The sequence below is a fragment of the Sciurus carolinensis genome, chromosome 11, assembly GCF_902686445.1.
Source record: "Sciurus carolinensis chromosome 11, mSciCar1.2, whole genome shotgun sequence".
Classification (NCBI taxonomy): Eukaryota; Metazoa; Chordata; class Mammalia; order Rodentia; family Sciuridae; genus Sciurus; species Sciurus carolinensis.
In genome coordinates, this window is record NC_062223.1 from 60740538 (window position 1) to 60765988 (window position 25451).

At 32.0% G+C, this 25451-nt stretch overlaps 1 protein-coding gene across 20 annotated transcripts in view; it reads left to right on the forward strand.

The window, feature by feature from the left end:
* Sox6 (SRY-box transcription factor 6) overlaps positions 1-25451 on the forward strand; it is a 556749-nt gene that overhangs the window by 162507 nt on the left and 368791 nt on the right. Inside the window, exon 1 of one of the 20 annotated variants that reach the window (XM_047516552.1) lies at positions 5924-5974. The exons of the other annotated variants lie outside the window; for them this stretch is intronic. The gene's annotated coding sequence lies outside the window, so the exon portion shown is untranslated. Of the gene's footprint in view, positions 1-5923; positions 5975-25451 lie in introns of those variants that run through there. 20 annotated transcript variants of the gene reach the window in all.

Below are 25451 nucleotides of genomic sequence, written 5' to 3' on the forward strand. Positions count from 1 at the left end.
GGTAAAAAGGAGGATTAGAGCAGTTGCCTTAGTAACTCCAACTTCCATCTGTGAAGGAACAATGGACTTGTGTTTCTCCCCCACCTTGGTGTAAAAATTGGTTTTGTTTTGAAAGGACAGGGTTCTTTTTATGACAATCTGGAATTCAGCCCAACGGAGTGTAGTTTTTAGTTTAGGAGAGACCATTGGGGATAGGAAAGATGAAAGGTCATGGTGAGCTTCAAGGACATGAAAGGTTGTTGTCTAATGTAACAATGGTAGATTGTTTTTTTCTAATATTTCTAGCCAGCCCCTAAGTCAGGTGATGGAACAAATACCTACGGTTTAGTCAGGTGAAACAGGAGGGGGTTGGGGAAGGAAGGAGAAAAATGGGGTAAGAGAGAGTTTGTACTGTGCTAAAAAAAAAAAAAAAAATGTTACTCCAATTTGCTTCTATTAAACAAACTGATATTTCTTTGTCACCATCTCTGAGATTCCAGGTCTCTGAGAGTCCTATGTACTTTGGATGGTTTGCCTCTATGGGCCATCACATCTCTGGGCAGCTCTCCAGTGTGTTAGGAAATGTGATTTAAGCTTTCTTTCTGAACTCCCAGGAGGACTTGTGATGTGATACTTAACAATAAATTTAGTTGTTGTAGCTTTCTCACATTATTGGTGCTCTTAAAAGGTTTTCCTTCAAATGCACACTGAATAAAATGAATGATAAATATGAAAGAAATTTGTTTCACCACTCTACAGGGTTTTATCATAAATTCTATGACTTTCATCACAGAAAGTTTACAGGAAGCTGTTTAGATGTTGCTGCAATAGCAACACAAATTTTTTCTCTATGTACATAAGAAAATGCCACAATTTTAAGAGCTTTTGGGGTTTTTGTATATGGAGGAGGTGATAGAAAAGGATTGAATACAGTGCTATTTCTTTAAAACCCTCAAAACCAAATCACCCTCTCTGAGTTTAAAATACTTTTTATTTCACCAAAATGAGTGACTGCTCTTTCTCCTCCATATCAATATTAAAACACTTGGTTGTGGTTGTTATTGTTGGGGTGTGTGTGTGTGTGTGTGTGTGCATTTGAAGAGCCAGAAGCAGTGTAGGAACAAATATACAGTGTAGGAACAAATATTTTTGTAAGCAAAAAGACCTTCTTTAGATGATCTAAGAAACCTTCACATTTTTTCTTCTTTATTGTCCCAAGACAACCCTTATGTGATTGAAACTGGACTTGGTCTAGGGGTTTGGGGAGATTTTCAAATTCTCTTTTAATCCTGAATCTGTTTTTTTGTTTTGTTTTGCTTTATTTTCCAACCAGCCATCCTTACTGCTGTACCTTTATTCTTTTATGAAGGTGTGTTGTGGTGGGTGGGCTGGAGTTGTGGCTCAGTGGTAGAGTGTTTGTCTTTGAGGAAATGGTTTCGATCCCCAGTACCATATAGAACTAAATAAACCAAATAAAGATTAAAAAGAAGGTGTGTACCTTTAATTTATTAAAGATACTTCATAGACTTGACATGGTACTATCAAGCAACTTGAAAACTTAAGGATTTTTAGAGATCATCTAGTCATTTCTTATATTTGATAAATAAGAAAAGTGAGAATGGATTGAAGAGACTTACCCAAGGTAACTCATCTAGTTAAAAATAGAGAAATGGCTTCCATTTGCCATACTGTTTAAAAATAAAAACCTGAAATCAAAGGAAGAATGAAAAAGCATTATAGGAACATGTTTGACTTGTTTACTGGTCATTGTGAAGGTTGAGGTGAGATGGAATAAAGCTAATATCTGGTAGTGGTGGGTGGGGGTTGGGATTCACATAAGTTTTTTTTGGTAATTATTAAAGCTTCAATTTAAATAAATGGAGTTTTTTTCTCCCCCTGTCAAAAACAAAACACCACACCCCCCTCTCTAGCATAAATAGAGAGATGCACCCTCAAGTATTAGCATAGGATTCAGAATTCATAAACCTCTTTTGATTCAGGCATTATGTGAGATATTTTCACATATATTACTGAAATTTACAATTTAAAAACTTATTTCCAGTGTGGTAAATTAGTTAACTTCTTAGTTTTTGTATCTGTACAAAGGGACCTGATAAGATATGAGAACTGATATATGATTGAACAATGCAGTATATTTTGAATATTATTTAAATGCAGAATATTTTAAGACTGTACTTTATTCAAACATTGATATTCAAAACAAATATGGATGATATTTAGATTACTATAAATGCTGTGGTTTATTTTTGGAGTCTTTTAGATAATTTTAGAAACTTTAGATTATGTTTAAATATGAAGAAAAAAACATAATCTATAAATTTCACTTTATTATTTCATACTAAAGAGATTTATTCCTTTGTAACATTTTGGTATATTTCTGCCTTTTATCTATATGTGTGTGTAAGAAGAAAGAATATGTGCTACTTATTTACTAACCTTTTTCCTGTCCCCAGAATAGTGCCAGGCTTATAGTAGATTCTTGAAAAATAGTTTCTGAGTGCATCAAAAAATTTGTAAAGTTGGATCATACTATAGATACGTTTTCGTATTTAAAAATTGTTTATTGGATTTTCTAATAATTGGATTTTCTAATAATTGTTTATTGGATTTTCTAAAAATTGTTTAATTGGATTTTCTAATGTTAATAGCCTTTGAGAACATTTTAAACCACTACATCGGGTACCATCAAATGCATGTATCACAGTTTATGATTAAATTGCTATCTTATAACTTCTCACTATTATAAATTTATCTATAACACTGTCTTGTATTTAAAGTGGAAAAATTTTAAGATTGATTGAAGAAAACCCTCTTGATTGTGGTATCCCACAAAACCCCATCATTTCCTTCAAGTCCTTGTTTAAATAATTCATAGTGAGGTCTACCATTTTAGTTAGCTTTTTCACTGCTGTGACCAAAAGACCCCATGATAACAATTTTAGAGAAGGAAAGGTTTATTTGGGGCTCATGGTTTCGGAGTTCTCAGTCCATAAACAGCAACTCCTTTGCTCTGGGCCTGAGGTCAGACAGAACATCAGGCAGGAGGGTGTGTTGGAGGAAAGCCGTTCAGGAAGCAGAGAAAGAAAAAAGCTCCACTCTCCAGGTACAGAATATGTACCCCAAAGGCATACCCCCCAATAACCCACTTCTTCCGCTACACCCTACCTGCCTACATTTACCACTCAATCCCTATGAGGGGATTAATGTGCTAATTAGGTTAAGACTCTCATAACCCAATCATTTCACCTCTAATCTTTCTTGAATTGTCTCACACCTTAACTTTTGGGGTACACATAATATTTAAACCATAACATCTACTTTGACCATCCTATTTCAAATTGAAACCTTTCAAATATTCCTGATCTCTCTAATGCTGTTCTCTTTGTTTCCATAGTCTTTATCAACTTTTAACATGATGTATAATTGGTGTACTTTTAAATTTATTGAATTTCTTTCCCCTTAGAATGTAAGCTCTATGATAACAGGGAATATTTGACTGTTCGATCATTTATATTCCATAATGTCTTGAGTAATACCAAGAATTAGTAGCTTCTTAACAATAGTTATTGAACAAATTTATTGAAATTTAGAAAAAATGGAATTGTCTATTTTTTAAGTCAAGAATCAATCCCTTTTTCTTCACATGAGCAACTTTTGTCAACTGATTTGTACATTTGGTTAAGGACTTGCATTTTCTCAGCTTTAATATGTACACATTATCCTATTAAATTAAATCATAGTACTTGACTAAATCTTAGGCCAGTGTTGTATAATAAATGTCAAGAAACAAAAACCCCAAGCTTTTGTCATTTGAATTCGGGCTGAACTCTAGTTTTAGGTAAATGGTCCTAAATGAAAAATGTTACCACTGTCACTCCAAACGATTCTTGTCTTCACCTGGATGTCCTTCTGATAAAACTTTTGAGGTTTTGGTTTGACCTGGGCAAACGATGGTCAATTGGATTATTTATTTATATATTTGGAATTTTTTAGTTTTTCTGTTCCTAATTGATATTGGTTCTATCCTTGAAATTTCCTCAGGAAATACACTTTACAAATTCCTATTTACTTTTCCACTGTTTATGGTTTCTACTTTCCTTTAAAAATAATGTAAGATAAAAGTAATATAAAACAACAAAAACACCACTTTATGCCCTTTGTGGATGTGTTAATTATAATATTTTATATATATTATAAAACAGTATTTTCTATAGCTATAATAATCCCTTATATGGTATTTATAGATTAAAAGTTCTTTAATAAAAATAATCTTGTTTCATTCTAAAAATGACCCTATAGGACACACATGGTTTATTATATTGATTCTACAGATGAAGGACTGAGGCACAGAAAAGTTAAGATAGTCTAGATCATAAATCTAACAAGTAGTAGAAAGGGCATGAGAAATTCAGGTCCTCTGGGTTCTATTAATTCAGAACTGTTTGTTTATTCTCTTTTAACTTTCCTCCATGTCAAATAATTATATTTTTGTTGAATTTTCTTATTAGATTCCATAAAAATAGAAATAAATTATTATAATGAAAAAAACTTTAATTTTATTTTACCTATTATGGTTTTACTATTACAGTTATCAAGGAATTACCTTTAGCTTTCCATGATAGTTCTTTTTATTTCTATAGTCATTACCTTTTCCTTCATTCTGACTATGAACATGGTCTATAAAAGCAATTCGTGAAGGTGTTACCAGCACCTGACAAAACCATTTGCTGTTATGTCTGTCTTTTGACCTTTTAGCTAGATGTTCATTTCACATCTCTAAAGGTGATTAAGCAAGTCTGTTGGAAGTAAGTTTATACAGCAGACAAATGTATTAGCTGAAAAGTTGAACAATGGACACCAAGTGTAGTTCATTATAGAAGAGAGTCATATAACAGATTAAAGTGTTCATTTAAAGAAAGAAAAAAACCAAAAACCAAAAAACAAAAACCTGACAACCTTAGGCCTGTGGTACTTAGAGATTTAGGCCACAATATGACTCTAGATACCAAGTAGAATTAAGACAGATTCCAGCTTCTGAGTGGTCTGCATGTGGAAGATTACCAAGGCCATGGAAGGTCATGATCTTAAGTGAACCCATGTATTTAGATACAGAAAAACAAGGTGGAATCTCAGTTACTGGAATCAAGGCAAAATGTCAAGGTCAAACTAGGAACCAGAGTAAATAATTTCATTCTGAGACCCAAGGGATTGTGTTAGAGTCTCTGATATGAGATCAGAAATGATCCTATAGTAGTTTCTCAAACTTTGAAGTGCATAAGAATCACTTGAGTGCTTAGGATTTCTTGGATGGTGCCCAGACATCTATATTTTTCAGGAGCATTCCAAATCATTCTGATGCAAATGTTTACAGATCACATTTGGAGAATATTGCCCTGAATCAAGAGATGGTGCTTATTGTAGGATAAGGGACCTTAGTGGCTACATCTGTTGAGAGAGGTGACATTTAGAATTTGAAAGTCAGACCTTTTGATTAAGAAAAATGTATCTCTTATGTCCAGAGTTGAGTTGTGTTTATCTTACATGTAAGAAGACAGTAAACATAGGTTTGTATTTGTTGGACAAATGTTTTAAGAGTTTTCTCTTTATTTATCTTGATTCCTGTTTATGACCTGAGTGTTTTTGTAATACTTAACAAAGGTTTATATTTTTTACAGTAAAATAAGTAAGGCTGATTGTTCTTTTGTGCCTCATCTAAACTACCCTTCATTTTTACTTTCTATTTATTATCTGCATTGTTAAATCTCCCTGTTTCCTTCCCCCTTCATAAATTGATTAGCCTGAGTTGGCAGACTGCTGTAATGTTAAGGGTTAACCAGAAGAGAATTACAAATGAACTATCTAGAAAGTTGATTATTAATCCAGCTAGGGAAGAAATATCCTTTTACTTAGCAAGAATGAGTATCCGAAGAGCTGATAATATTGTTCAGGCAGTGGGGTGGAATGGCAGAGCTTGGTAAGTAAAACAAAACTTGGAATTAATCTTTTATATTCATTTTTTAAATGAGTGGGAATGTTGCTATGTTTAAACAATTAAGCATAATATGAATTTACAAGCTGCTAGTGCAAACCTAAAGTTCTGAATGTGTTTGTTAATGAGATCCCCATGTAGGCTATCGGTAGAAATTAACTGAAAAGTATTTACATAAGTAGATAAATATATTTAATTTTGAATATTTATAAAAATACATGATTAGATTTGTGATTAAGAACAAGGAAGTGGGCATGGAGGAGTGATTACCAGAACAAACTAAGTTCAAACCTCAAGTAATATAAACTGAAGAATCTCGAGTGACAAACTGTTTCTTTTTTTCCCCCTTGAGAGCAAATTCAGAGTTCTTTTTGTTATTAAAATATAATTTAAAGTATAATATTCACATAAAGATCCAGTGAGATATTTTTCAGACTTGTAGGTAACAAAAACTGTCACAGGTTCTGATATTTTCGGGGTCCCAGAACTCATTTCATCGTTATGTTTAATTTAAAGACCTTTCTAAAGACAGCTTTTATTGTATTTGTGAATTGGAAGGAAAGAGAAATGAGAGGATCTGTGCTATTTGTACAAAGAAAATTAAGTGAAAAGATATGATTTTAATAATGTTCTTCCACCAAAGACTGCTCTTCCTGTTGTAGCAGAAATTTTGATGTCAATATTCAATTCTATAAGATTGAAGTTTTGCATGGATTACTTGATATTATAAAAATGAGCCTTTGAAACACAATATGGACCATAAAGAATATTACTGAAGCTTCATATAATTAAGTCATTTGAATGTAACATTGTTATTCTTAGAAGTTAGTGAACATATTAAACTTGACTTAAATTGCAATAGTTCATGAATGTAGAATTCTTACCTTTTTTTTTTTTTTAAATGTATAGCTTTAGTGACAATAAAAGACCTCAAATTAACTTTTTGTTATTTAATGCTGAAATGAGCACAGAAAAGTATCATTTTCAAAAACTATAAATTCATTGTTAGGAATATGTCATATGGGTGCATCTCTTATATATATATATGTGTGTGTGTGTGTGTGTGTGTGTGTGTATGTATATGTGTATTTGTATAAATAGAAAGTAAATATGCGTTCAGAATGCCATATGTCCCTACATGCTTAGCTCTTTTTTAGTTACAATGTTCTAGCCTGTGTTTAGGACTGGGAATAGCAGACCATAGTAAATGAAATAATAAAAAATAATAGTTAAAATTTATGAACCTTTTAGAGCTAAATGCTGTGTTTTATCTCATTTAATCCTCATATTAACTCTGTGGTTGTTGGAAACCTGTGAGGATTAGAGTGTATGCTAAAACAAAAGATAAGCTAATTAAAGAGCCCCTAACATCTGATATTCAAAGCCTAGAGAATAAAGGCTCGTATTTACACACCAAAATATGTAAAGGGGAATATTTGAAATGATATGCTTGTCTCAAAATTGAGATGATTTAATATAAGACTGAGAAAGAAGAGGAGAAATGAATCAGTGAATTATTAGCATTTATTAATTCTTTAAAATTATTTTGTTATTAAAATTTTAGTCACATAAATGTATTAAAATGTATAAATAATAGTATAATAAATACCTATGTATTTATAAAAATTAAAACATTACCAATACAATTGAATCCTTTCTCAATTTTATATCCCCTTCGTTTCATGGCAGAAGTAATCATTCTCTAATTTGGTGCTTTTTGTTCCTACGCTTTTTTTTCTATCTAGGCTTAAATTTCATATTGGTTGTCTAGTAGGAACCCTCCCCACACTGTCATTTTGAGATTCAAGAAAGACCTTTTCTTAGCTTCCTATTATGCTTTAATTAAAACAAAACAAAACAAAACAAAACAAAACAAAACAAAACAAAACAAATTCTTAGCATAAAAGGCCTTGACCCTACAGTAATCCAGCCCCTGCATTGCAGCATCCACTCTTACTTTTCTTCCTATTCTTTCTGATCGAGCTACTGTACTGGTTTCATGTCAGTTTCCTGGACTCTCCAAGTTCCTCCTCCCCAAGGTCTTCATATAATGCTGTCTTCTAAATTAGAATGCACTTTTATCCATTCTTCATCAGAATGATTCCCATTCACCTTTCAGGTCCCTGTCTCAATGTCATTTCTTCAGAAAAACACTGATTCATCCAATTCCAATTTTGTCTGCCTGCAAAGATTTTTCTTCTCACTATTTTATTTATTTCACGAGAGACATTATAATTTTAAACTATGTATTTATCTGTGTGATTGTTATTTAATGTCGGTCCTTCACTTTGGACTGGCCTATTTTATTCTTGGATGTTTTCCTAGCATGTAACACAAATGATTCTGCACATAACCAGCATTCAATAAATATTTGCTGTTGTTATCAGGGAGAGGAATGTAATGAATGAGAAAGGAGAAAAGAGGGGGATTAAAGAGAAGAAAAAATTCTATAAAAATGGAATTCCTTAGTCCTTTTGGATATACTGTTTAGAAAAAATTATGCAATTTGATGCTAGTTAAGATTGGGTGTGAAGGTAGGTGTTAAGGACCTTTTTGATTCTTACTGTCTAGCTATAGAACACCTAACAGTTTTTCTTCATTGGTGTTTCTTGTTTTTCAGTGTAATCTTACTTTTTTGTGCCCTCATTTTTGGGAAATCTACATTTCTGGACACAGAAATTGAGTTTTCAAATTACAAATTTATAGAGCAGCTCCAATGGCTATAATCCTATTGTGGAAACACGATAATGTGGTCTGAAAATTTGAGACTCAGTTGAGAAAATATACCTGGTATATTTCAGAGAACATGTATAAGGCCACTGGTAAGAGTTCTGGGGTAGGTAAATAACTAAAATATTCACAGTGGTGACAGTTGCTATACTATTGCTACACAGCTTGAATTTTTTCAAGAGACTATAGAAAAGGTTATTGAAAAAGGAAAAATAAAATGAAGTCGGTCTGAGAGGAGGACTGGGGTTTGGGAAATGTCAGAATATACTTACGTTGTATTCTATGTAAATCTTTGCTGGCATTTCTAATTAAAGTCCAAGGCTAAGAGATTTTGCTGAAATGTTTGTTGGTGGTGGGGGGAAAAGAGGTTAAAAAAAAGAGAATGATAAAGAGAGTTTAATTAAAATGTCTTGATGTTAAAAGGCAGAGATTTGTAGAGTTCTTCACTTACAGTCATAGAAGGTACCATTATTACCAATAATATTATATCTTTTATGTTCATTATACTTTGTTTTTAAATGAAGTTTCTGCATATCATGATTCTTATAGTAACCCTGAGATAATTATAACAGGACTCTTACTATCTTTGTTTCACACCTAGGAAAGATGGGACAGAAACCAAATAGAGCTGGGACTATTTTTCTTAATTCCTAGGCATAGCTAAGACTAGGCAAAATAAATATTCATATCACTCCTACCTCCCCAAACAGGTTGAGATTGGACTTCATTTTAAAGTTCTTCTAAAGACCAGGGTGAGTTAGGCAGATGTCCTCTATAGGTTGTCTAGACTTGAAAGGTTTATTTTTCCTAATTTCCTAAAGGTGCAAAGTAGTTAACAATTTCCAACAAATGGAACTGAGATGACTAAATTCAGATAGTTAATGGAGACACATTGCTAAGTCTATTATGTTTAAGGATTATTAGATGATTTATAATAGATCAAGTCTTTGCCTGATATCTTGGGCTTCTAAATAAGGAGAAACAGGCATGAGTTAAAAAAATGAAATAGCATAATTTGGAGTAAATGAATGGTAGCTCAAATGAAACCATGTGATAAAGCAGAGGGTATAAGCCCCTTGGATGCAAACTCAAGTCACATGAGTTAAGGAAAATTGCCTACTTAAAAGAATTTTAAAAGGAAGTGGCTGCCAACAATGTGTGTGTCACATATTACATGTGTACAAGCAAGTGGAGGGATATTTCTTTGAGAAAAATGCCGGGACGTATAATGATTACCCAAGAAGGCTGCTGTGCTTTAAGATAGAAGCCAAATCTTGTATATTTCAGTAGGACTTGGTTGTGGTGAAATTCAGTTTCTCATACTTTCCTGCGCTACATGGCAGAAGCTTCCTTTAGGTTAAAGAAACAGGTATGTTTATTACACATATCTTAAGGGAAGATATGTGTGATTTATTACACAAGTCTTAAGGGAAGCTGATTCTATCCCAAGATGGATAGAGCACTGCCGTAGGCAAGACCCCATGTATTAGGTAAAAGTTGCAGGAAGCCAGAGTCACAGGCACGTGGGAGAAAGATTTCTATATAAATTTTGGTGGTTAAAAATGCAAGGACTTCTTTTGTGAGGTAGAAAAGGCCTTGTCAATAGAGAAAATCAGGAAGATTAAAATGTTGGGTTATACCAAATTATTTCAATACTGAGTTTTATGAGAAGATGCCTTTTATGAGTCACCTAGCTAACACAGGGGAGTGACTCAACAGTTAAGGGACAAAGATAGATTCCTCTATTATGTGAACTTCATGAAGAATGAACTTAATGAAGTCCAGGTTTACTTTCTGGGTTACTTAAACATTTGAATAATTTTTTAAAATGGTGTGTTTTTAATCTCTGGGAAGGCAGATGATACCTAGCACAATAGTAAGAACAAACTTTAGATTTCAGCAGGTAACCCCAAACCTCAGAAGAGTTGATGTGAGAGAACAGAACTGTGTTAAAAGGGGAAATGAGATCAGAGTCCAGATCAGTTTCAGAGAATAAGAATTTTAGGGCTAGGTATGTAACTCAGTGGTAGAGTATTTGCCTGGTATGTGCTAAGGTCCTGGGTTCCATCCCCAGTACGGGGCAGACAGGGTCAGGGGAGAAAGAAAAGAAGAGAATTTTAATCTGAGTTAGGAGAAAAAATTTTTAAAAATAATAAATTTATTTACATTAAATGGGTTTTGACCTGTTATTTTAATTGACCCTATTGAGGTAATACTTTCATTTAAAAAATTAAAAGTATATTAAAATTATAGAAGTAGTAAGAAAATGCATTTTTATAGAAAAGTGCCTGGTATTTAGTAGGCAGTCATCAAACATTTCTTCAATGAATAATTATTGAAAAAAAAAAAGAAAATTTCCTTAATGTGTCTCCCCAGTCAAAATATAATTTCTCTTTCCAAGCATAACTTCTATTTTCAATTTGATTTTTATCCTTCCAGACTTCTTTTATATAATCATATACAAATATATGTAACTAAATAGAAATGTGAAATTTTATTTTATGTGAGGTTGACACTCCCCCCTTTCACACTATTGCCTTGTACTTTATATATTCCTTTTTATTTAAAATTATGGTTTGGATCAGTCCATTTATATATTAGTTTATATTCTACACAATACTATATATTGTATTTATACTAAGTATACATATTTATACTATGTATTGTATGAATAGACATATGATTTATTTCTGATTTAAATATTATCAACTGAAACATCAGGTATTTAAAAATTGGAGGGTGGCAAAACTTGATTATTGTCTTAAAATATATAAACTGGGCATAGAAAATTTCTATTTTATAGGGTTATGAGAATTACATAGGTAGATAAAGGTACCTAGTACTCAGGGGACCCTTAATAAATATGAATCATCTCCCTTCCCCCATCTTTCCTTAGATTATTTGCATGAGGATAGGATTGAAAGAATATGAAAATGTGATTGCTTATATTCTCATTTTTATCTTCTCCAATATGGTATTTGTATTGCTTACTGAATTTTTAATCCTCAGTCTGAAGGCTATTGAAGGAGATGACTTAGTGCCTATTTTCCTCATTGCTCTTTAATGATGGACTTAATGAGAAAAATGTTTATTGACAAACATCAATTTTCAGCTATGTATGCTTGGCACAATGGGAATAAAATGAAAAAGATGATTCCTATGTATAAGAATATTATAAATTTGTGGACAAGACAGACATGAATTAATAAATACTGAATAGTGTGATAGAAGTTTGAGTAAATCAAGGGTACAAACAACTAACTTCGCTTGGCATAGTCAGGGATCGTTTTCAAGGAGTAGGGAAGAGATGAGATAGAACCTTAAAAGTTTATTAATATTTCACTGAACAGACAAAGGAAAGGACATATGGACAGAGGAATAGAAAGCATGGAGAAGTGAAAAAATATGGTATTCTTTAATTTGTCATTAAGGGAATACAAGAAGTATTTATTATGTTCAGAGAGTAACTGGAAGTAAGAAAAGGTCCCTTTAATCTACTAAAACTGATTAGGGATAACCATAAATTCTGGGAAAAAACACAAAAATTACTCTCTGAAGGCAGTGGAAAGCAAGTTAAAAGCAGGCTTAATCTTGAGAAGACATGACACTGGAAGAACGGATGAAGGGAAACTTGGTAAGTTTGTCATTTTTAAGGTTTCTTGTATAAGGGCAGGCTCCAGTCTGTGCCAGACAAGTTAATAAAACTCTGATAGAAAAAAACCAACATTCTTTCTGACCTGGAAAATCAAAAGAACAGACTTCAGGTAACCATAGCCTCTGGGAAGTAAGGGGATAATCCTGGAAAGTAAAGAGCTACAGAAGAAGACTGTCAGCATCTATGTACAAACTTTGTCCAAATCTCTGACTGATCCCCAAACCAGTGCACACATAGGACAGGCTTCAGGCGGCTTGGACAATCCTAAAGGACTAAGCAAATATTTGAGCTGCTGTGCACTGCAGGTGAGGTAGCATATTCAGTTTGGGTCTCTGCAAGTAAGCTTCTTACTGAAATAACAGCAACACTCCTTAAAGGACTATAAAAGAATCCAGAGTCTTCATATTACAATTCAAATTCTTTCAACATGTGACTAACTGGGAAAATGTGAAACAAAACAAAACAAAACTCAGGACATCTCAGCAGATGATTAAGGGGGAGGTTATAAAAAAGAGTCAAATGGGAACTTGAAACTAAAAATATATAGATATAAACTAAGAAAATTATTTGAGGGGACAATCAGTAGAATAGAGATGACAGAAAAAAAATATCAGTGAATTGAAGATAGAATAATAGAAGTTGTCCAATTTAAAGAACAGAAAGAAAAATTGGCAACTATGTAAATATAGTATTAGGGATATGTAGGACAATATTGAAAGGTCTAACACATGAGTCCCAGAAAATAGAGAATGATATATGAGGGCAGGAAAAAAGTATTAATACTTTAATTTTGAATATTGGTCACCAATATTGAACAGTGCAATATCTAGCAGTTTGTTAGCTTGGTTCTTAATTTTGAAAAAAAATAATTATCTTGCCATATGCTTAGGCACACTGCAACTGATCAAATCAATCTTTGGGAATGAAATCCAGGTATTAATGTATTTTTAAAATTTGTTCTTTTTAGATATACATGACAGTAGAGTGTATTTTGATGTATTGTGCATACATGGAGTATAACTTCCCATTCTTGTGGTTGTATATGATGTGGAGTTTCACTGGTGGTGTATTATTATGTGAGCATAGGAAAGTTCTGTCCGATTCATTCTACTGTCTTTCCTATTTAGGTATCAATATTTTTGAAGGTCTTCATGTGACTCCATTATGCAGGCAAGTTTGAAACCACTGAGCAGTGATTATCAAAAATACAGACATTGATCCAGACGAGTAAGATACATGTTAAATTAATCTGTGAGGGATAGTCGAGTGAAGACTAACCTTATACATGATAAATTTATTAGTGAACATTTTTATATTCTCATGATTTTTCACTTCCTATATAATTTTGTCAACTCACATGATCAATATTTAGATAATAAGAGAATCTGCTAAATTAATTGAGTGCCATGTAGGAATGGATCAAGAAATAAAGTGGTGAACTGAAATGCATGTTGTCCCTTTCTCTAGGAGTTTATAATACAAAGAGAATGAGGGCATTAAGTAAATATTTGACTTTAAGATAATAAATATTATGAAAGAAAAGGGAGATATAACTGGGATTAAGGATGGTGACAATACCCTGCATTAGTGATATGAAAGTTGAGACCTAAAAAATGAGTAGGAGATAATTTGATGAAATGGAGACTAAGAAGGAACAAGTGTTTTTGAAGGCCATGAATTGGGGAGAAGTTTTCAAGTCCTAGGAGTAGAAATCAGGCAAAGGTTACTAGAGAATAATCAACAGAGAACAGTTAGAGAATATCAAGTCTTATGTTGCTGAGTGTATGCATAGGTGCCAAGAAGTGAAATGAGAGACTGTTTGGAATCAGATTATTGTATTATTGTATTGTATCTATATCAAGGAAAATACATGCTGTAGGTTATGGGGAAATGACTAAGTTTCTTAAGCAAGAGATTGATGTGATTAGAATTTGTTTTAGGACATCTCAGGATCCCTCTCTTCCTCCTCTCCCCCAACCAAAAAAAAAAAAAAAAAAAAGGAAAGCAAATTTCTGAATTTCTTGAATTATTGTAATATTACTAAAGTTGAATGAACTTCTTCAATTCTCATTATTCTTCTACTTTCTAAGCTAAATGCAAAACCACATGTATGAGGGGAAAAAAATCTTCACTAGTATTCCTCAAGAGCCATGTGCATACCAATACAAGCAGTTTTACGAGTTTTAGATTTTTGCCAAAGATGGCTTTGAAGTAAGGCCAGAGGCTTGAGAGTCATACTCAAGGGTTTGATCTGAAGAACAATATGGCTCCAGATACTACAGATCTCTGGACGTATGAAAGTGGCCAAAGGCAATTCAAAAGCAGCAAACATGAAACTGTCCTTTTAGTTGGAATGACTGTTAACTAGTAGGAGAGGAAAAAATAAATAAAAACCCCACAAATTTTAATTAAATAATGTTTTACATATTTTTTTCCTTTGGACTTAATTCAGTCACAAATGAAATAGCAGTTGCCTGGGATTTCCACAGCATTAATTAATTCAAAAGAGCAAAAAATGAATCAAAACCAGGAACTTATTTATTATTCCCTTCTTTCCTTTAAGCATCATGAAAAACTCAGTGTCTCTTGTGATTGAAGGAGTTTGCATTTCTAAGACTTGGGTGATCCAATTTAAAATGGATTAAAATATGCCCACAAACATAATAATAAAGAGAAGATATTGTTTTAATTTATTTTTTCTTTACTTTTTTGTTTAGAGAAAGTTTTTATTTTAAGTGATGGAAATAAAACTTGAAAATGACACTACTAGAGTAAAGCACACCTAAAGAGCATTTTTGTTTGTTTTCCAAGAATAAGATGTACTTTAGAAAATAATTTACAGGCATGATTTAGACTTACCCTTTTTATTACAAAATATAGATACATCTTTTATTTAAAATAGTGTCCATTGCCTTTAAGCCCTGACAATTAGAGTCTAAAAAAGATAAAAAATGTTAATATAAATTTTAGTCCTGTTTCTGCCATAGATCAATCCTGTAACTGTTTCCTTTATTTCATCTCACATCTGTACAAGCACAGTAATATTACTAATATTATGGATAATACTGATGTCAATACTTAAAAGTAATCGAGAGTTTTTAATGTCCCAGAACTTTCTGGCTTTTTATTCTTCTGCTTTTCACTCTTTAAAGTTGTAGCTCAGATTAATGAAACAACAGGAAAATAATTTATATTTCTGAGAAGATACACTTTTTATAGCTGAAAAAGTCCTCTGGTATCTGCTATATAACTCTCTAGCAAGCTCTCTACTAATTGTACGTGGTATACAGAGGAACAATTCCAAGGAGAGAAATATGCTACAGATCAGAAAGAAGAAATTTTGCCATCGGTTCATTTCTTTTATTTTAGTTTGCTTTCTGAGCTCTGCTACCCTTTCTTTCTTCCCTTTTCATCTGTGCAGTGTCAGTGATTACATGGTAATAGCTAAATTTGCCTAAAGCATTTTAATTTGTATTTTAGAAGGTAAAAAAGTACATTTCATTTATGTCTGTGCATCTTGAAATTTTCTCTTTTATTGGTTTGTTTTGCTCTTTGCCTGGAGTTGTTTAAACATTTTTTACCCTAAAAATGAGGGTGTATCAGAATTGTTACAAGCAAAGATAGAGGTAATCGCATATAGTTCATGTTATAAATTTTGTGTTGCAATTGACAGCTATTTAAAATAGTACCTCTACTTTTAGCATTTTTTCAAGTGATTTTATTGTAAAACAATTAATGTTCCTCACAATAGTTACATTTTTGTAAACCTTTATTCTTCTAGGAACAATGTAGGTTATTTGAAAAAGGGACTCATAATAGAGAATGAGTTAATCTATTATATAATCATACATTCTTTAGATTTTTAGACTTTTTAAAGAATCAACCTTATTTTTACAATTTAACTACACATTCTAATTTTCTACACAGTTTGTTGTTTAGAAATACAGAGATTAAGGAAGATAATTAAAATCACCTGTAGTTCCATTACCAGATGCAGTCCCTGTTAATATTTTGTGTAATGTATCATAGTTAAGGTTACATCATATACAGATTTTCCAGTTCAGTTTCTTAGCAGCTTGTCTTGATGACTCAGAGTTATCAATATGAACATCCAATTCCTGAGCTGTGTCTAAAGTTGAGGGGTTGTTAAGTTTACTTGTCTCTATGTTGAGTAGCCAGCAAATTGCTGTGCTTCTTGAATTCTTGTGGTTGCATTTTGGTTTTCCTGTCTTGGCCTTTGTTTCAGACTCTTAAGTTGTCATTTCTCTGTAATTAGTGTTTTGACCATTAGCAAGATCAATTCTCCTCCTGTACTCCCATAAGCTGCTACTTCTATTTGAATATGGTCTGTTGAATTAGATAAGAACAGAGAGGAAATTAATGTCTTATTGAGCCTCTTTTTTGTTATATAGCACTAATGTATGTGCTTTCACATAAGTTAGCATTTACTTTTCAATTCTTGAATTGTTATTTCTTTGTTTTGGGAGAGCAAAGAGCAATTATTGAGCACTATGTATAGGCTAGGCACTGTGCTGAGAACTTGTCTTTTGGGTTTATTTCTGCAACACTCTGGCAAGGTGTGGACTATTGTACAATTAAAAATATTTAGAAACGTTGAGTAACTTGCCCAAGATGATATTACTTATAAGTGGTAGAATCAGAATTTGAACTCAGGTATTACTCCTCAAATAATTATAAATGCTACAGTTATGTTTAAAAGTAAATAGATTCTGAACTGAGGAATTCTTTAAGAAGATAAATAATGATTAATGTATTACCTTGAGACATCTGGGTTGGATTTTGCTTCCTTTCTCATCATTGCTCTATTATAGGGATGTTGCTGTATAAGGGATCTATGCAAAAATACAGTGTGGTAAATGTAGAAGAGCCTAAGGATCTCAGTATTTGGACCAAACTAATTCTAAAAGAAGGAACTTTAAAAAATTTATCAAGGAAGGAACAATTCTTGTTATTATTAAATAAACCTCTTTTTTGTAATCCATAGAATCATGAATGCGTTCTTTGCTTATTTTCTTATCTCAAAGGGTACTGATTTATGAATTTGTGAAGAAGTTAGTACAATAATTAATCAAAACACCATTGTATTGATCTTGATGTCTGTAGCTATATTTCTCAGGGAGACAGGTAATTAATTAATTATACATGAAACAAAGGGGGCAATTTTAAGAAGCAAAAACCTCAAATAGGTTCTTTTATAGTGGTTTAGATATTAAGTAATGGTTAAGGAATTGATCTTTAATTTACCTATGTTTAAATACTGATTCTGCCATGACTAGTACAACCTTGGAAAATTAATGTCTTTGTGACTAGTTTCTCAAATGTAAAATGGGTATTGTGATAGTTAAACTTACATAATAACACCTACTCCTAAATGGGTTATTTGTTTTCAGAACTAAATGAGTTAATATATGTAAAACAATGAGAATAAAACTTAGTGCATAGTGAATGATTTACAAGTGTTATTATTATTCTAATTTGAATTTTAAACTATTTTTCAAAACTCAAATCTTTATCAGCATAATTTATTTTTGGTTTCACAAGTAACCAATACTGTCTTTCCTTATTCTCTCTTCCTTTTCTTAAGATGTACTACGAAGTTGACACTGATATCACATTGAATTCTGTAACTTCATTTTAAGTCTATCTTGGACCCAAACACAGAAAAATCTAAAATTGCTGTATTTATTTAGACACAAGTTTCCAGTGAAGTATCAAATATAGTATCTCTTTACCTTCAGATAATTTCCCCCCATGTTGTGAGATTTTCCCTTTTGAAACTGTGCTGCAAACAGGGTAACAGTGGTTCAACATCTGACTTGATGTTGAATGTGCATTGGTATCCTATAATAGTGAACATCACGTGTTCATTTGCAATTTTATTATTGAAATAAAATTGCAAATAGCAATTTACCACCCTTCCCCCCCACTGTGGTGTGCATGTGCAAAACAAAGATAAAAGTTATGTTTTCTTCGTGGAAGGGCGTGGAGGTAGAGAGGATTTCAATTAGAAATAATGACAGCCTAGAAGCTTCCAATGAAGAAAGTGTGGCCACCAAAGGACAAAGAGAAGTTAATTCCTGAAGTAGAGGTATTTGATTAAAACTTTAGGCTGTTCTTTATGTATATAGGTGCCATGTATATTTCTGTTTGTGAGCTGATGTGACAGTGTGTTTGACCAAGTTGTTCTCTGGATGTTTTGATGATGGTTGGGAGAGAAGCAACCCTGGGATATCCAGAGAACCTGCAATTAATAAGTAAAATTAAAAAATGAAGTATTTTTATAGGCAAAGACTTTCGCTTCTCCTTTATAATGATTGTGAGAATTGATTTATTATAATAGTGGTTTACTATTTTGGTTAATAATATGACTTAAGAGAAAAAAAATAGCAGAATTTAATTATAATATATAAATGCTTTCTTTCATAACCTTAACAAACACCTTTGGAAATAGCCTACAAGCTTGGTATCACTCTCAGGTAATTTTATGTTTAAGTATTTATTTTTAAAAGTTTAGTATAGTATCTGTGTGTACTTGCACATATATGTGTAGGTGTATGTTTGGTTTGGAGCTGGGGCTGGTGGCAGAACATGAAATTTTAAGGGGTTGAAAAGTCAGGAAAAGTTGATGGTAGGGGACTGGAATTCTGTACTGAAAAATAAAAGGTTTCAAGTATGTTTTCTCCCTCAGTGGGAAAAGTGAAACTTACTGTATTAGGAATGTTTCTATTATGAGTATATATAAACATAATAGTAAAAATTAAAAGAATTAACAAACTTTTTCGAGATGGGAGAAGAAAATGTATATGATTTAAAAAAGTGAAGCAGAGGTAAAGAAATACTTTTAAAAGCAATTTAAAACATAGTGTCCAATTGGGATAAAATTTTAACAGAGCAGGCTGTGCCATTTATAGATTATAACACTTTTAATTTTCTTGGTGTTACAAAATGTTATTTTGATAAAGAATTTGTTGATGCTATATCAGTTTCTCCATGTGGAGAAGTGCTGGTGGGTGATTAGTTGGGCTTGAGGCTTGCAGCCAAAATTAAAAAATTTGGTTCCCAGTTTGCAATAGAAAAAAGCTGCTAAGTTTTCCTGAGCCTTGATTCCCTAAAAAAGAAGTTCTTCACTATCAAGGAGGTCAGCTCTTTTTCTTCTTTTGCTTTCTTACTTTCTTTTTAAAATTATTATTTTTTTGTCTCATGTCATTCCCATCTTCATCTATGATTAATTAAGTAAATACTAATTTCAAAGATACTTCAGGTTTTTAAAATTAATTTTGTAATATGAAAATTCTTTATGTTTGCATAAATTTATACTATAATTTTAAAGAGGAAGAATCTCCTTTTTTTTTAACTGCAAACTTAAAATCAAGTTACCTAAAACTTGGAGAAATTATTTGATTTGCTCAGAATCACATGTTTAGGAATCAGGGGTAGGACTTTTAGCAATGCCATGCTGCCAAATAATTGATCTCTGTTCTATATTTTTGTCTTGCTGTGTTGATGATCAGTGTCAGCATATTCATTTTTATCAACTGTTGAGCCATTTTGCAATTGTCTTATTTTAGTACATCTGCCTATCTGCTAGTAGATGGACTCAAATCAATATGACTTGCCTGATTGCTTTTTAAACCTCATTTGCAGTTTGAAATAGTATACTTAAGAGTTTTCTTCATTTTAAAGTTTCTATTTGGACAGATTATACTAATACATTTAGGAAACTTGCAGTCCTTAGAAAACTTATCTTTTTTGGTATCTGTTTTGGCCATATGAAGTCAATATGTTATTTTTTGCTTTTAGTCTTAATTATGGACTTGTTAAACAATTATTTGGTAGAATAGGTTTAGAGAAAAGGGTAATATATAATCTTTCTCTTTCCTTTTCTTTCTGATTGGGAAAAAAACTGTGATTATTGTAGAAAATTGGGAAATATAAAAAAATATAAAAAAAACAAGCAAACAAAAAGATAAACTCCCGTAACGGTCTCAAAATGCTTACATGAATATTTTCTTGATATTTTTCTACTTAGATACATGTATTGTTTAAAAGATAAATGAATATAAACTACTTCCTTCTGAAAAATTTTAAAAAATTTATTCAGTTGTTACTAACCATGCAATGCTAGCCATGCATTCTTAGAATGCATGGTTCGTTAATTCAGTGAAGGAATTATAAAATATTAGAGAAAAAATAAAAATTTTGAAAAGTATACTTTTAATATCCAGAGAAATATATTATTTATTTCCTTTTATTTATTTCTTAAAAAATGTATATAATTTTATCCTCAGGTCACAAAATTATATTAACACTATTATTTTTCTTGTCTTGACTTTCTTTTTTTTACATATTTGCTAATTTACTTTTGTAAATAAAGTATCCATGAGCCCACTCTCATCTTCAAGGAATATAGTCTTGACAATAACACACATCTATCCTAAGAAGAAGTTACTTTTAAAGCATGGCATTAGCATTTCCCCATGTTATTAAATATTCTTCTCCTGTATTCCTTTTCTTTTAAAAATCTACTTGTATTAACTACTACGAAAGTAGCCAATACTGTAGGAAGAAAATTAGACAATGCATATAAAAATAAAGAAAAATAATCTAAAAACTTTTAAAAATTTATATAAATATTTATTTATAGTATTAAAATTTCTTCTTATTGTTCTATTCTCTTCTTACCTATTTAGTGTACACAATGTTTTTTAAGAAAAATGGGGTCCAATGGTAACACATGTTTTAAAATATGTTGTATTTAATGGTATATCATTACCTTTCCATATAATACCACATATTCTTTTGCATCATTATTTTTAATGATTGTATACTATTCCATATATGAACATTTCATAGCTTAGATGATCCTCTATAGTTCAAAGTTATTTCTGTTTTTCCATCATTATTTACAACATTATAACAAACTCCTCTGTAGCTCAATCTTTGCACACATATGTGATTATTTCTTCAGTTTAAATTCTTAGAAATGCATGGTTAGTTAATTCTTTTTTTTTTTTAAAAAAGGTATTTGACTCGTATTGCCAAAATGCCCTCCAGAAAAGTCGAACCAATTTGCTATTACTAGCAGTAAATGAGAGTCCTTATCTTGCTACATATATACTAATGCTTGTTATCATTATTTTTAACCATTGGTAATATGACATGTAGAAAATGGCATCTTATTTTTAGTATAATTTGCATTTCTTTGCTTAGTAGTGAAATGGAATGTTTCTTCATTTGTTTGACTATTTGCACTGCTTTTTAAAAACACAGTTCTTGGTCATATCCTTTGAGAAGTAGCATAGATGTTGAAGTTAGATTGTTGATGACAAGGGTTTGAATCTTGGTTCTACCTTCACTATTAATAGTTTGTAACCTTGGCCATTTACTTAATCTTTCAGGGCTTCAGTTTCCTTGTATGTAAAATAGAGATAATAATATTTATGTCATCAGATTGTTGCAAGGATCAAATGAATAGATAGATGTAAAACATTTAGAACAGCCCTGATAAAGTAATGTACATTATTCTAATGGGCAGTTGATTCTTATTGATTTGTAAGAGGAATTTATATGGCAAAAATATTAACCCTTTGTCAGTTGTGACAATTTTATGATTTCCTCATATTTCCTTTTTAAAATTTATTTATAATTATTTATTTATTTAAATTGTTCTTTAGTTGTATATGGACACAATACCTTTGTTTTTAAAATTTTTTGTTTTTATGTGGTGCTGAGGATTGAACCCAGTGCCTTTCATGTGGTATATAGCACAATAAGTGCTATACCACTGAGCCACAACCCCAGAGATGGGGTCTTGTTATGTTGTCCGCACTGATTTTCAACTCTTGGACTCAAGTAATCCTCTTACATCAGCCTTCCAAGTAGCTGGGACTACAGGTATGTACCACTGCACCCAGTTCCATTTTGACTTTTTATTAACACTTTAGAAAATCAAATCTCTCTCATCAAACCTTAAGTTTTACTTTTCTCTTTTCTCTTTTTTTATTCTTGCCTTTGGTATCATTTTTGGAAATGTCTTTCCCACACAATATTGTGTAAATATTCCCAAATATTTTATTATAATACTATCATGGTTTTATTTTACTTTTAATTTTTAAAATTTCATCTGAAATGTTTTGTTGTGTGATGTGCAATTAGAATATGAACAACTAATTTTTCCAACCATAACACTCATAAAATGCATTTTCAGATATAATTCTCATGAACTAAGTTCTCAGATATATTTGGTTCTGTTTTTCACCTTCTTTTATTAATTGATAGGCCTGTTCATTTGTCAAACTTTTTTTTTTTGTGTGTGTGTGGTACTGAGTATTAGACCCAGGCCCTCCTATTTGCTAGACAAATGCTCTATCACTGAACTACACATACCCTCTTTCTAAAATTTTATTTAGGGTCATGACTTTTTTTTTAATTCATGAGTTATATTTTACATTATCATTTTACATTTATTTATAATTTTAACTAGTCCACAATGTGTAGCACACAGTAGGCACTCAGTATGTATTTGTTGAAGAAACATTGTGTCAATATTAACTATTGAACATTCAAGATGTTTTTACTTTTTTCTCTATCATGGAAGTGCTTCAGTGAACATATTTAATATATAAATCTTTGAATATCACTGATTCCTTTTGCGGAATAAATTCTTAGATATTTAAAATCTAGTTCAGCTGAGTACTGTGTCTCATGCCTGTAGTACCAGCTACTTGGGAGGCTGAGACAGGAAGATCACTTGAGCTCAAGAGTTTAAGCGCTCAAGAGTTAAAAAAAAAAAAAAAAATTCAAAGAGTATTTTTAATAATTTTGATACATACTGCCAAATTACATTCCTGAAAGGGTGCATCAATTTGTACTCCTCTGAACAGTTTGAGACATATGGCCTTGATCTTGTTTGTCTCTCCATTGTAAAGTGTATACCAATTTCTAATGAGTCTGAAATTAATAGTTCATGATAAAATAAACATTTTTGTTTTTTATTATTTAAATGTTTGCTGATGTTTTCTAAGTCTGAAGGAGATAGAAACATCAAACTTACTGAATTTATAGTGCAACAATATTTTCTGTGCTGTAGTTATTAAAATAACCAATGGAGATGTTAGTCCACATACTTGGGCAAGTCATGTGTACAGGGGACCAGATGATGATAATAAAAAAAGCAATAGCTATTATTTTAGGATAATGCCTTCAAGTGGTTATTTTTTCCTGTCTTAAATTGTTTTTCTTCTTTGTACTATAAAATCACATGTTATCTTCTGAGAAAAACATGCTGATTGCTTATGTAGTTTTCATGTCTTTTTGTGATTAAAATATTTCACTAGTACTTGGCATGAACAACCTCACTACTATAACCAGGTAGCAATTTTTGGTGAGGGAGAAAATTCATGCTTATTTTGTTTTGTCTTTGCAAACTTGGAACTGAGATTTAAACAGGAAAGTAAATTAACATTCCAATTTTTAGTTTTCATACAGCAAGAAGTTAATAAACAAAAGACTTTAAGTACCCTGGTTCCTTTAGTTTTATTGTTCTATTTATCTGCTTTTTATTATTCTTTTTTGTCCCTCTCTTGATAATAATATATATATTATAAAAAGAGAAAAGAGTGGGACATGGTGGTACACTCTTGTAATCCCAGTGGCATGGGAGGCTGAGGCAGGAGAATCACAAGTTTAAAGCCAGCCTCAGCAATTTAGCAAGGTCCTAAGCAACTTAGTGAGATCCTGCTGCAAAATAATAATAATAATAGTAATAAAATTAGGGCTGGGGATGTGACTCAGTGGCTAAGCACCCTGGGTTCAATCTCTGGTACAAATAAAAAAAATAGAATAAGTCTTAATCTTTATTTTTTTTTTTGAACAATTTTGTTTGTAGTTGTAGAGGGACAGAATGCCTTTATTTTATTTGTTTATTTTTATGTGGTGCTGAGAACTGAACCCAGTGCCTCCAAGTGCTAGGCAAGCGCTCTGCCTCTGAGTTACAGCCCCAGCCCCAAGGTCTCAATTTTGATGGTATAGTTATTACAACTAGATTTTAAAAAGTGAAATCTTCTTTACCTAGAAACAAATAACAACATCTTTAGTAATGAACAACTTGACTTTTTTTAAAAGAAAGATTCCTTTGTAGATTACTTTATGAGATTTAGCTTCCTGGAGAACGGGAGAATAGCACCCCTTACTATTTCCTTCTTTTTTCATTTTCTTGTAGTCTTTTCTCCTCCTCCTTTGTCCTCTTTGTCTTTCCCCCTTGCTGTCTCTTCCCTTCCTTTTCTTTTCTTCTTCCTGTCAGGGTTAAGTTTAGTGAGTATTAAAAAAAATATACAACTTCTAATGTCTGGGATGTTGCATCACCAGTGCTGTAGGTTTTCCCCATTTTCAGCAGTTGCCTGGAGGTTTAGGTTGGTGCCGGGTCTGTAGAATGTAGTCAGGAGTTTCAGTGATGACCATGAGGATTTTTTCCTCATTTTCTTCACTTTAACCTCATAGAGATCATGTGAAACTCTTACTGTTAGTAATAGTGCTGTGTTTTTAAAATCCAACTTTCATGTTCCTCTTCCCATATTCTCAGTACCTATCATTTGAATGAGGTTTCAGTCACTTAAAGGCAAGAGTGTAAATGGGTGTGGGTGAAGGATTTCATGTACTGCTTTAGCTAACTCTATCAACATGCATGGATTATGGCTTGAGGATTAGTACAACAATTTTCTAGTTCTGGGATGACATTCCCTTGACAGCCAGCATGTTTCTACCTTGTATGCCTTTCTCCCTATTTCTACTCTCATATCTCCTCCCATCCCTTGCCAGTTTTTTTGAATGCTAGTTTATTCTGATATTGATCTTAAGCCAAAATAATCCAGAAGGTATAAATCCAGGTGGGGAAAAAATCATATTAGGTATGCCAGAACTATACATAAATTAGTTGAGGGTTACACAAATTAAAAAAATATCCTGTTGCATTAACTCTTCAGTTGCCTCCATTACTGTGATCAAATAATATTCAGCACTAGAAATAGGTAACTCTATATTTTTTAGTAAGTTCTTTAA